We start from the raw sequence: 10,374 nt of genomic DNA, 5'->3' as shown, positions 1-10,374 counted from the left end.
GCTGGGGACCCCACAGCTGGATGAGTGTGGATGTAGGATTTACTACCTAATGGAATTGCTTATACAGAGAGTAAAGAACTGAGGCACGTTTCTGGGAGTTTATTTTGGATTTTTCATTCAGTGTAAAATTGGGGTTTCTTTCTTACTGTTTATAATTCTTTTTATTAATAAAATACTGTTTTGCAAACGGATAGTTGTCTAAAATTCCTCTTGTGGGTTAAAGTTGGTCAATTGATACAAAAGTTGGTTCAAAATATATTTCTGCAAACCATTATAAAAGACATTAGCCTCACAGTGAAAGTGTACAAGAAACCCACTGGTGCCTTTTAGTTCCACTAAAAAAAGTGTCAATCACAGACAAAAAGCATGAGCCAAAGGCAACACAAGCATTGATTTTCAGCAGCAGCAAGGAGAAAATTGGTGAGAGCAGGAGCATGGAAGTCATTGCCACAGGGAACATGATGAAGGAGCAGTGATCACTGTAGAGGATGGGCAGTAATTACTAAGACCCATGTACTGCAGTTCTTAATAGGAACATATGTTCTTACCTGCTACACTTCTGCTTCTGGCTTTTAATGTCCAATAGTCTTGGAGTAGCAGACTTTTTTCTCCCCCCTTCACCTTGGAGACAGACCAGGCTGTTGATTTTGATGGCAGGGAAACAGTACTCCAGGGAAACATCATCAAGGATTTGTCACTTCCAGAGCTGTGAAAATACTTGTTTGCAAGTTATCACTTCGAAATTAACAAAAAAAGTTCCCTGTTTAATAAAAAAATACCAGGAGGCAATCAGAGCAGGAAAAAAAATTCATTTGTTTTATTACAGCCCAGAGTCTCAACAATCCACTGCAAAGAATACACATCATGCATGAAGAATACAAGTATCAGAGGAGTGAAAACTGTGAGTTACAGTTTGGATGCCTGTTCACAGGGTATGATACATAATTTCACTGTCTGAGCTAGCACTCCAGCATCTGTGCTGTTCATTCCTGCTCCTCAAAAACACATTCTTTTTTCAGCCAAATGCTTGTTTGACTTTGACCATAAGGTAGTTTTAAATTTTACAGTGATGTCAGCAGAAGAACAGTTTTAGCAGCATCTTTAAAGCAATCCTTACCAGAATTTGGTCTCTTGCATCCTCTGAAATGACAAAAAAGAAAAATAAAGAAAAAAAAAAAAGGAAAGAAAACTCTTTAAAAAAAGATTGGTCCTGCAAGTGAATTAATGAGGGAGTGGATGTGAAGAAAGGTAAGTCAGCCTTGACACCAGCTAGCCCAAAAATTAATTTGTGGGCTGAACCATGAGAGCACCAAGGAGGAGCAGTGTTGGGGTATGCCGTGGGCAGGATGATCTGCTCCCCAGGGTTAGGAGAACACCCAAGAGCAGCTGTGAAAGCATGGCTTGGCCCTGCAGTGCTGGTGCCAAAGGCCAAGAAGGTCAGGATACACCCTGAACTCCGCAGGTGGTGGTGCCAGGATGAGCAACTCAGGGGCAAGGAAGGCCTGGGCTTTCCAAGTGTTGCTGTTAGGAGCAAGAGGCAAGGTCAGGATTGGTGACAGAAATCACCGAAATGCCATTTCTCTTCCAGACCTGACCAAACAAACAATAAATGTTGAACCCACTGTAAATGAGCAAGGAGGGTGAGAGCCTGTGCGGTGGTGGACACAGCTGTACCCCAAGCTGCCTTCCCTCTGTCAGTGGTTAAGGAAATCAGGCCTGGGCACACCAAGGACCTGGACCTGTGGAAGGAGACCAGAGAAGAACCCCTGAGGTGGCCCAAGGGCTGGAGCACTGGGGCTGTTCAGCATGGGGAAGAGAAGGCTCCAGGGAGACCTTAGAGCAGCCTAAAGGGGCTGCAAGAGGACTGGAGAGAGATTTTCAGAAGGGCATGCAGTGATAGAAAAGGCCTTAAGCTGGAGGAGGACTGGTTTAGATTAGATGATAGGAAAAAATTCTGAGGGTGATGAGGACCAGGAATCTGGAGGTTTTCAGCGCCTGGTTGGATGCTCTCTGGAGCATGGAAGATTCCCTGCCCACAGCAGGGAGATTGGAGCAAGATGATCTCAACCCAAACCATTCTGTGATTCTGTGCCTGTGGAACAGAGGCAGCCCAAGGACACATCCACACACAGACTGCTGTGGCCCCAGCTCTGGCTCAGGTTCTTTAGCATGAATCGCAAGTGGACAAGTTTAGGGGTTTTTTTCCCCCTCACTTTTCTCGCTGAAAAAGGAGAGCAACTGATTTCCAATGATTTAAAATTATCACAAAAATAAAAATCTCGGATGGGTCTGATTTTTTTCCTGTATTGCTGCAATTCCAATCTGCTGCTTCTCCATTTTGCTTTAGGTACAGAGTTGGTGCATCCAGTCATCTTTCACAACTGGATGAACAGGAGCAGGGCTTTACAATTGCTGCAATCAGGGAAGTGATTGCAATCACTAGGCTGTTACAGGAAATTGAATTAAGTAGAGGAGAGTGCATGAGTGATTGGATTACTAGTTATATTCTGCACAGAACATCTATTAAAACCCCGTGATTAAGAAAAGCTGTTCTTGATTAGTATTACAAGGATTCTGGCATTTTCTGTTGTATGTTTTTGTGGGGAATAGTGAAAAATAGCATGTGCCATCTCTGTTTTGGAGATCAGCCTATGTGTATGGTATGCAGGTATTTGGTAGAATGGCCTTTTGGGAGTGTTTGAACAAGGGATTTAGTAGTTCCCACCATTTATATATGCAAATATATTCCAGTAACTCATCCTGTGTGCTTCTGGTCCCAGAAAAATTACACTGCATAAGCAGGGTTCAGTATCTATACCAGTGCACTTTATTTGTTAAATGCTTCACAAAAAATTCTCCTCCCTCAAAGTTACACTGGCTGGAGCCTCTCTCATACTACCAACTCTTCTTGCCATAGCTCTAATCCTACCACTGCTGTCAAAATGCAAATCTGACTGAAAACACCAATATTAGACCTGCCATAAGCCTTGGCCTTTCCATCCCACCTCCAGGCTGTTCATTGCAGGAGATGTGACACATCATAGTGTGTGGATACAGTCATGGGCTGGAGGTTCCTACATCAATCTGGAGGTTCTGAGTATGAACCAGAAGACTTCAATTATTTCAGATGAGAAAAGAATTACTGTTCCTGACATGCAGCATCTTTTACAAACAAAACTATTGAGATAAATTGTGGGAAGCAGCAGTTTCTCAGCAAAAAAACAATTTTGTAAATGGCCTGATTTTCCCCAGATTCTACCCAATAATCCACCTAATTAGATGAGAACAGCCCCTGCTGTCACACACCTCCTCTACAGCTGCAGAAGAGAGACAAATTTGAAATTGCACATCCCTATTCTTGAAGTTCAAAGCCCTCTGGGACAGAAAGTGGTGTGTTTTAATGAAAACACCAATGATCCTTCACAGCTCTGCACTAAACGACCACAACATGGGATTCATTACAGCTCAGTACTTACATAAGAGCGTGAATCAGACTGCATCACATAACTAATGAAAATGCAGAGCCTAAAGAGTAACCTGGAGTGTATTTAAATACTCTAATGATCACAACCCACTTTTTAAGTTGAGGTGGGGGAATAATAGAGCTCAGGCTGTGCAATCTCAGTGCTTGATCACTTCCAGCCACTCACCACAGTCTCTGCTCCTGCTGTGCATCCACTGGAAGCAAAAAGTGCTTCACACCGTCAGGAGGTGGCACAGCTCCTCTTGGCCGTGTAGCTGCTGCCCATTTCTCTCTCCCCATTTGTAGCTGGAGGATATTTTTATGGCAGCTTGGTGAAGGGAAGAGTGGGAAACCACCTGCAGGTGCTGGAAGGCAGAGAGCAGCAAGGCTGCCTGGTCTAGAGGAGCCAGTGAGAACATGGGCAGCTGAGGAAAGCACATGTGGTTTTTCTCTGGCCTCTTTCAAGCAGTGACCCAGCTGCTGCATGCTCTGTGGAGCACAGAGGGAACAAATGGGAATGCCAGTGCCCATGCAGAGTGTGCTAGTGCATATCTAGTTAGCAACACGCCTCCCATTGCCACCCATGCAGCCAGAAAGTAACCAAAACCTGAATTTCAATAATTTGCATGGCCCATACTTCAAATTTACAAGGTGAATTTGTTATGTGTCACCTCCAAGAGAAGGGGAGGAGGAACTACAATTCAGTTGTACAGGATTGACAGAGGTGCCTTCAGGACCCTCAGGCAAGTCCTTGAGTACAGTCCTGAGCAAAGGTACAGAGAGCAAAGGCAGGAGCTCAAAGCAGACCAGGAGACCACTGAGCCCTGCTGAGCTGATCTCCCCTTAACCTGGGCACAGGAACTGAGCCAGGCTTCCAGAGAGAGCAGAGGCAGCACAAGCCCTGAGCCCAGGGCTTGCCTCTTTTTTCTGTGCCTGGGGAGGCACAGCAAGACACAAAAGCCCAGGGAAGTGGAGAACCACAAGAAGATGTAAGAGAACCCTCAGCTCTGAGGTAAGTTGAAGGGAACATGACTCTGCTGCAAGTGTAAATTGAGGGGTTAAATGCTTGTTGATTTTTCTTATAATTAAAAAAGAAATCAGGAGCAGAAATTACAGAAAAGATGCATTTTGAACATACCTGGATCTTCAGGTGGGCAGGACCTTGAACCAGGGAAGAGGCAGGAGATTCAGAGATGGAGGGGAGGACCTGGTGAACAGGCAGAGTTACTATAGTTGTAAAATAATTTTATCGCAAAGGGGAAGAGAATGCTATATTTTCCTTTTCCTTGGAACTGCGTATTTAAAAGCAATCAGATTTAATGCTTATGAAATCAAAAATACCCTTATTTCTACCCTTTAAGTGTTTTTAAGACAACAAAAGGAGAGACAAACACGATAAATGGAGTCTCACCCCTGAAAACATGTCAGGCCCCTTGCATTAGTCATCATATATGAATGATGTCTTTACCTCACTGAGATAATATGGGATACTCCTGGGAGATATAGTTTCCTGTAATTCATTTTAGGAGAGACAAAGACACAGCAACATTTCAGTATTTTAATTTAGAAGACATAACAAAATCTTGACAACAGCTGCAAATGTCTTACCAGCCATCTCTGTCCACAAAACAATGTACAATGCACAGTACAAAAATGTTCTCAGCAGAAAACATTGCTTTGTCTCAATTTGGGCAAAGCTTAACATACTGCAATGTCATTTACTGTTACTACTGTTCATGTCCACCAGAATAATTAAACAAATTGCTAGTAACAGATTTTTAGCAGAACAAAGGCAGCACGAGGGATATGTGACATTCTCTAATTGCTGCAACAAATGACTATGCTTGGCTTTAGGCAAACCTCAACAATTAGAACTATTCTCAAAAATATACAGACAGCTGTCAGGAGCAGTAGCACACAGCCATGTAAATGTTATTGCCACAAAGTAGGGCTGTTGAAATAAATAATATAAATAAAAGGTCAAGATGCAGCCAGGGTGAGTTTCAAAAGCAACCTAAAAAGTCACCTAAAATGCAAGCTGAGATTCAGTTTCCAGTGTCAATATACACAGTATAATTAACACTGTATTATCACTTATTAAACAGCATTTGAAAACATGAAATCATCAGGGAGGAAATTCGTGGGCACAGTGGTAAGGTTCTGTTAGCATGCTTCTCAGCATCTCCTGCTGAGCTATGGTAAAGGGCATCACTGCTAATAAAAGTCTGCATCCTGTTCTGGAATTCACCATCATTTCTCTAGGGTCCTCAAATGTTAACATTTCTGGGGGTAGAAAAAAATAATAATTAATTAGTTGGAAAAAAAAAGTTTATAAAGTGCATGGGTCAGCTCTCAGAAGATACTAGTTTATATCATGGTGGCAAAGTGCTGAAAATCAGTACTGTATGTTAGCAAAGGAAAATTTCAGCCTTAACCTCATATAGAAGAAAATAAGTGGGGCTCTCCCATCACTTGTGCATGCTGCTTCCTCCCAGATCCTGGGGATCAGAGTCCAGGGAGAGCCTTCTGGTCAGGGCTGCTGAACTGCAGGGAGGGGTAAAGGGAAGAAAAACCCTTGCAAAGATTCAGGTACAACTCTTATTATCTTGTGTGAGCCCACAAACCAGACAGCTGGGGAAACAGGGCTCTGATCTCTTCTCCAAAGGTGTAAGAAACCCAAGCAGCTTTTTTCTTCACTGATGCTACAAAACAAACTGCAAACTTTACATTCCTGAAGCTGGGCAATGTGCAGAGCCATCAAGAAGTCAAAATTACACCAGACTAAAATGTAGCCCTGCTGTTACTTCTCTTTATCAATTAGGACCAGTGGATGCTCAAAGGCTGCTCTGCTGTTGTAGTTGAGTTGATATTTTGCAGAATACAACTTAGAGTAATTTCATTTAGCAGGACTTTACCAGTCAGGAAAAGAAAAATAAAAAAATAATATATAAAAGTGCTTCATTCATGCTGCCTCAGCATAATCTGCATTGGAGAAGCACAGAAGAAAAAGCTTCCAGTCTAATGTACCATGACCAAAATATGCTCACTATCCCAATGGTCTCTCTTAAACCATTACAGCTGGAAAAGAAGGATGAAAATGTGGCATCTGAAAGGTGTCCAAGGAGGGCAGTGGCACTTGGATTAGCACAGGAAGATGGCAACAGCAGCCCCCAGTCTTTGCAGCTTCCCTCTCATCTCACTCAAGTGTAACATGGTGGAGGTAGAGGAGATAGGAAGGACATTTCAAACCTATTTCATCCTGGTTTTGGAATCTCAGCATGTAAGGAGGTTTAGAAGCCTGTAGTCCCCATTCAGCTGATAGAGAAAATCACCAGAGAGCAGGGCTGGGTACCAAAATCTGCTGGCAGGGCTTGGAAAGCCCTCAGCATCAGCTCTTTTTGATAGTTACTGGCACTGTCTATAGATGTGTTTTCTGGCCCAACTTGACCTTTTACAGCAAAAGTTGCACTTTTATTCTTCTTTAATGGGTTGAACCCTCAACATTTAATCACAAACCTTGATAGAAAAATACGTAGCAGAGTAAGATGTGTTTTGTAACATGTTTTCTGCATCCACCATACATCAGATTTCTTCTCCACTGATGCAGCTTCAGTTGGTCAGGGGTGTGTAGAAAAAGACTCCAGAAACATCAGCTCTGCTGTGTCTGTTTACTCAGGGCATGAGTTTAGGAATCAGTGTTAAAATTGTGGCCATTTCCTCCCAAAAATTAGCTTTGAATAAACCATTCATGCACCTTCAATACCATAAACACAGATAGAAAAGGAAGGCTGTGGTCTAATTCCTGGCTTTGTGTCTTTTTTGTTCAGCCTGGTAACACACAGTGCATGATGACGCACAATTATGAGCAATTAATTCAAATATCCGGGAAACAAGAAATCACATCTGCAGTTAATCATCTTGTGCTTTTTCCAAACCATAAACCATCTTTACAGAAGAAGAGAACAAAGAGATGAGAGACATAATTAAATGTGACATTTTCCATAAATCAGATGATTCCTACAAATGGGCTGATAACATCAGGGAACTGCAAAACTTTCCAAATTGCTCCGGTGTTTATCTGATGCTCATCATCTCTGTGAGGCTCTGGTGAGTGTGACACAATACTGCAGAACTGTCCCTGCTAACCCAGGAGGACATTTCACTTTTCTACCCCACCAGTGGCAATCCCCACCAGCTGGAGTTCCTGGAATTCCAGCTGGAATTCCTTCCCAGGCAGAACTGTTCCCTCCATAGGCTGAGCTGCAGCCTGTTCAGAGCCCAGCCTGAAATTTCAGGAGTGGGCTCAGAGTGACATTTTGGCCCTTTGGAAGGAAAAGGCAGAGCTTAAAGCCCATGTATGAGCTGGATCCACCTTCCCAGTTGCAACATTCATCATAAACTCTGCCTTATGACCAAAATGGGCAGAAGTTGAAGCAGTAAAATACCTTTTTTTTTTTTTGGTTTCAAAGCAAGATGTGATTTAGCTAAAATGTTCATGCTTAGGAGATTAGGAAGTACCATGGAAAAATCATGGAAAATGCTTGTGCTCCTTGCAAAAGTAAATAAAAATTTTTTTTTAAGTTTTTCAGCTTGGCAAATGAAACAAAGCCCATTCCAAGGTCAACTTGGAAGATTTTTTTTTGTTATTGTTTTTGCCATTCTCACCATCAAAATTAATCAAAGCAAACCATTCAACAGACCAGTGTTCCTCTACAACTTGAGCTGGAATTTTACCTCGAAGAACCATTTTCTTTACATCCAACAAGTTTATATGTTTGAAACAACTCCTAGCAAAAGAAAAAAAAAAAACTTTGCGCCTACATGTCAATGTAATATTATTATTCCCAAAATAAATTCAGGTTTGTAGTACAAACAACCAAGACAACTCAAAATAATTCTGTTAAAGAGAGAGGTAGTTAAGGTGTCAAAAATTAGGTCTGGTCACTTTGGAAGATGCTGATAAAAAATAATCCAATATTAAAGACAGACTATGGTGATAAGAACAAGGTCATAAATGTGTGCTTGATATTTGTGCTCTAATTTATCAGCTCACAGCACCTGCGGCACAGAATTGTAGAATGGCAGAAGCATTTAGGTTGGAAAAATTAAAAGTTAGCTAAAACCAAACTAGATTTGCCTCACTGCCCAATTTGAGCTGAACTTCAGACAAAAATGAAGAAAATATAAAGGTTGAGTAACCACTGACATTTGGTTCCCAATCCAAGATTCTGTAGGAGAATTTTCAAAGATTACTTGGTAATTTCTGAAAATGGTGAGTCTCCAACTGGACAAGCAGTACCACCAGTGACTTTTAAAAGTCATATCAGAATTTTGAAATAACTTATGCATGTTGAAACAAATAATTTTATTAAAACTACTGTTTTCAACATGAATAAATACTTTTTGTTAATCCAATAATATTATGATTTTAAAAGACTGGCTGTAAACTTCCCTGCAGTTTCCAGCCACTCCAAAAAAACCAGCATAAAATATCTTGAAAAGAGAAGAATTAATGTTATATTTTAAGGTTTTGAGTTCAGCTCTAAATACATGTACTTAATTGTACACTAGAACAACTACAGATGTCAAAATCTCCAGCTGTAGTTGCTTAGCTATCAGATTATATTCTGTTGTTCAATCTAGATTTCTTGCAATAATCTTTGGGGGAAAAATGTAGGAATAGCTATAGGTGAATTTACCAGTGCAAATAGAAAGCTGTGTTTTAATTGTGGAAAATTCAGAAGAAATGCTTTTCACTCAGTTTCCTGATCTTCCTTTGTCTTACACCTTGAGGAATCACAAAATTACTGTTGAACAATTGTCACTGTTAATAAGATTAATGATTGTATTGGCCAAGACCACTCATCATTAAATCCACTGGGGGATGTTCAGAAGAAAAGATGTCCCACTTGGATTATAAATAATGTGCATGGGCCTGGATGGGACCCCAGCCCATTCAGAGGAGATTTTACAGTTATGCAAATCATTTTGGCATTTAATCCCATTCTGTTCTATACAATCTGTTGAATCAAGTTTTAGCTCACTCTGTCCAAACCTGGCATGTGTCTCATCTCAGCAACACATCAGATGGGGACTGGCATGTGGACATATTCCCTCTGTTCAATGACATCAGAAGGTCTTGGCTAGAGCTGTCAACTGAATGAAAAACACGGTAGCATCATGCAGTTCTGGAAACTGAGGATTTGTCATGATTTATTTTCATTAGAGGCTCTTTGACTACCTTGAACCAAGTCTGCCTTTTCTGCATGTGCATTAAAATTCCCAGAGAATGCCAGGACACCAGCACTGCTCACCAGCTCACTGCTGCCTGTTCCTAGGGCAGTGCAACACTGCTTTGGTCCTGCTTGTTTGGGTTTTGGTCCCAAGCCCGTGGTGCTGCACCACGGCACAGCCCAACAGGCAAACATGGTGAAGAAACATTGTTTGTTGTCCTTCATAACATTATGGCTTAACTTACAAACACCAAAGCACAGACTGACTCTGAATGTGCTTGTTCTGTGCCACTGCTGCCTTCTGGGCCATCCCTGAGCCAGGAGATTCATAAACCTGGCACTGCTCACTGAATGACCAGTGAGAGTTTGCTCACTCTGAGCAGCCCTCAGGCAGGATGCTCATCAGCTGCACACCACCCACCAGAGGGGACAGAGAAAGCCAGTCTGGTTTCTGTGCAAGGTCCACTCCTCACTGGCTTCAGGAGAAACAATTCACACAAGAAGCCTGGGTAAAGAATGTGTGCATGAAAGTGCGGAATGCATTAACATCTCACTCAGAGCCTTAGTAGCCAAGGCAAAGGGTACAACCCTTCTCACGTTCAAATGGGGCAAGTGACAAGAGCCTGGAGACCCCTGAGGCCAGGAGTAGCTGTGGCACCCCCCAGCAGTTAAAGTCTT

The sequence above is a fragment of the Onychostruthus taczanowskii genome, unplaced genomic scaffold (assembly GCF_017590055.1).
Source record: "Onychostruthus taczanowskii isolate IOZ18803 unplaced genomic scaffold, ASM1759005v1 scaffold17, whole genome shotgun sequence".
In the NCBI taxonomy this organism is placed as follows: Eukaryota; Metazoa; Chordata; class Aves; order Passeriformes; family Passeridae; genus Onychostruthus; species Onychostruthus taczanowskii.
Note: the sequence above shows the minus strand (reverse complement) of the source record.